This window comes from Coenobita brevimanus, chromosome 2 (assembly GCF_032717465.1).
Source record: "Coenobita brevimanus isolate Jiangsu-jjx chromosome 2, ASM3271746v2, whole genome shotgun sequence".
Lineage (NCBI taxonomy): Eukaryota > Metazoa > Arthropoda > Malacostraca > Decapoda > Coenobitidae > Coenobita > Coenobita brevimanus.
In genome coordinates, this window is record NC_136955.1 from 18948938 (window position 1) to 18952577 (window position 3640).

At 40.3% G+C, this 3640-nt stretch overlaps 1 pseudogene; it reads right to left on the bottom strand.

The window, feature by feature from the left end:
- Positions 1-1769: 1769 nt before the first annotated feature.
- On the bottom strand, positions 1770-1891 carry LOC145392455 (5S ribosomal RNA; annotated as a pseudogene).
- Positions 1892-3640: the final 1749 nt, after the last annotated feature.

Below are 3640 nucleotides of genomic sequence, written 5' to 3' on the forward strand. Positions count from 1 at the left end.
GAATACCAGAAATGATCGCAGTGCGTGCGCGAAGCACGGGGAAACGAGTGCGAAGCACGAGAAAGCAAGCGAGAAGCGAGAGCCCTCCGCAGGAGCAAGTGCGAAGGGCCCGAAGGGCCCACGAGCACTTGTGTCATACCAGGGAACGGGTTAAGGTTAAGCAACAGTGCTCCTAGATCCCTAACAAATTTTCTTAAGCGATTTAGTATGTTTATTACACCTTACTGGTCTCTTCTTATATAAATCCATCATATATCGCCATACTCTGCATAAATATTATACGAAAAGGATATTAACCAGCCATATCCAAAAATTAATAGCAAAGGAAGCAGTGTTAGGGAGTTTCCTTAACCAAAGGGAATACATCCTTAAAATCTTTGAATTTTCTCGTAACCTCTAAGTCTGTTATCGTAAAAAGCTGCTCTCTCTCTCTCTCTCTCTCTCTCTCTCTCTCTCTCTCTCTCTCTCTCTCTCTCTCTCTCTCTCTCACACACACACACACACACAAACACACACAACACACGTTGCATATTTCTCACACTCTTCCAGTTTTCAGGCAAATATTATGATTTTATACACGACTGAATTCTCTTTCTGGTAAATCTGTCTTCAGAATCCCTCGATGCCATGGTGTATTTTTTCAGTATTTTTTTGTTCCTCTCATTATCTTCATACGATTATGTTTAACGATGGGGAGACCTCGTGGAAAATAAGTGTTAATAAAGAGGCTAAATATTGTGGACTACTTCAGCTTTGCCTCGGGACTATATTCCTCTGAAAATTTAATATGTAACTTGGTATTGCCAATGATTGTCTTATATTCAAAGCATATCTAGTAATCTGTTGCCATGTTTGATTCTCTCTCTCTCTCTCTCTCTCTCTCTCTCTCTCTCTCTCTCTCTCTCTCTCTCTCTCTCTCTCTCTCTCTCTCACACACACACAAAAGGCTAAACAAAAAGTAGCTCGTCATCACGCACTACACAACATTCTTAGCTCCGCAGTAATACTAATACCAAGGGACAGTGATCTTACCAGTATATCTTGTATGACACAAATATTAAATGAAATAGTGGAAGTCGTGCTAGAAACATAATAATACCCACGAAGATGTCAGTGGCGTGGAAGTTTATGGAGGTATCATTCTCCATGACTATGCTGTTTTTACTCTACCTTGGCGTAAAGCTGCCTCTTTTTAGCTTGACTGCAGAGCTGGAATTAAGCTAGAGTTAACACTAGTCATAAAGAAGTGATATGGAAAGAATGTTGAGCCATAACGCTGTCCTTTTCTGCCCCTGAACTATGTTAAATAAGCCTCAAGAGGATGAAAATGAAGGCCAGCTTAGGACAAAAAAACTATAGTGGCTAAATATTACAATCTATTAAATCTATTACAGTACCATTTTTCGCCGCTCAGCTCAAAACTTATTACATGGTCTCTTCCTGCTTCACATCGACGTCTTTTTTCACCACAGTGGTCCTTTCAGATTTGGGTAGTGCTGGAGAAGGACGCCTTCATGTGGTGGCACCAATTATACCAAGCGGCTGAACTGCCCGGTTATACAAACGACCCTCAACTACTTCCCTGTCCACAAAAAAGAGGATAGTGGATTGCAGGAGGACAGTTTAAGCGCGTAGTCCATTGGGTTCATTCATTCATTGCCAGACGCCACGTATCCCAAACGGGGTGGCCAAGGGCTTAGAGTTAATTGTTTTACAGGGAGGGGCACTAATCCTCCACCAACCCCACTTGACACGTAGGGAGAACGTTATGCCAACAGCATCTGGTGTTCCCAGGCGGTCACCCATCCAAGTACTAACCAGACCCAACGTTGCTTAACTTCACTGATCGGACGGGAAGCGGTGTACTCAACGTGATATATAAACTTTGGGCTATTACTGCCAAGGACTATACACACATCCTTGACTACTACTACTATTACTACGACTAATACCAATACAACTACTACTCTTACCACTACTACCACTACTACTGTTACTACTACTGCTGCTGCTCGATTTAGATAATGTTAGGTACCGGTATAGTTTTCTTTTTTTTTCTTATACATGAGATCTTTCTAACTGTGAATAGAGTGGTCTGAAAACAGAAATAATAAAATACAAAGGACGTACAGTATAAGACACAACTCTGCTCCTGAAATTTGGTGAAAACATGCCGTGAAGGACAAACGTTACGGTACTCGCTTCCTGACATGATCGGAACAGTTGGTACTGGCGTCTGAGGAAAGTTTCCAGTTTCTCCAGAGACTCTGCCACGGAATGTTAACAGTGGTTCAGCGTGACTGCTGACCTCTGCCACCTGCGACAATGTGGGTGTGGCAAGCCTTCCATTATGTTTCGTCCGTTGTAATTATACATCGGACAAAAACAGGAACAGAGTTGTGTCTTATACTGTACGCGAGCTGAAAGCAATAATTGTAGACGAGATTTTTAGCAAAGTGTAGAAGGAATAGATTATAATTTTTTTTTTCTTTACAAGTTTCGGCCTATCGACCATTGGGTCCGAAGCCCGTGGTCATTAAGGCCTTATATATATATATATATATATATATATATATATATATATATGGACAGACACACACACAGCATGTATGCACACACACACCATCATACGCACATGCATACACCCGTATATATATATATTATTTTGGTTTTATTTTCTCATATATAATTATTAGTTTACATTATTTAGTAAGGGAAAAATACCTAATGACCCTAAAACTAATAACCTAACAGACAAATCGCTAAAGATGCAAATAATTAGGCCTATACTGATGGTAAAAATACCTCGACCAAGAGAACACCATCGATTGCAGTTATGTAATTCCTTTCTCCATTACACGCCTGCACTCATTACATGCTGACTGTCAGTTGAGGCAGGCAATAATAAAGGATACATCAGTATGTTATGAAACAGAACCAGAGGAGTCGGGGACTATTCCATGTACGTCAACAGTCGTTCCTAATTACATATATACAAAAAGTGAAGGACATCACCCAGCAGAACACGATTACAGATAGTTCGTTCGTTTAAAGATTTCCTGAACATATAGTGCAGGCCGGGCCATACATTAGCCCGGTCAGTGGGGTATGGGCTGATTAAAAAATAGTAAGGGGTGAGGACAGGACTTTGGGATTGCCCAGCACACACACCCTGTCTCCTGGCTGGCTTTGTGGTGTGTGTGAATTATAGATATATGAAGCAATTATTATTACTCCTGACTACTACTTTGCTAGTGAAAGATTGGTCGTTTATACAATGACAAGTTGAGATGGTTGTTAACCTTAAAATTACAGCAATGGAAACAAGCACAGCCAGACAATACAGCTACGTTAACTTAGGAAGAAATTTAGTGTCTCTAATAGAAGCTCATAGAAGTACTGAGCAATCATTATTACCCTAGACTGTCACTTTGACAATGAAAGAATGGCAGTTTATACAGGTGCAAGTTGAGGTAATTATTAACTTGATATCACAACAATGGAAGCACACACAGATACATTAACCTGACATCTAATTATTGTCTATAATTACACGTACCTCCTAAAATGTACTCCCTCTCCAATTTTGCAAGACTACGGCGAAAGGTAGTTAATATAATTACAAGTTGGCAAGATAATA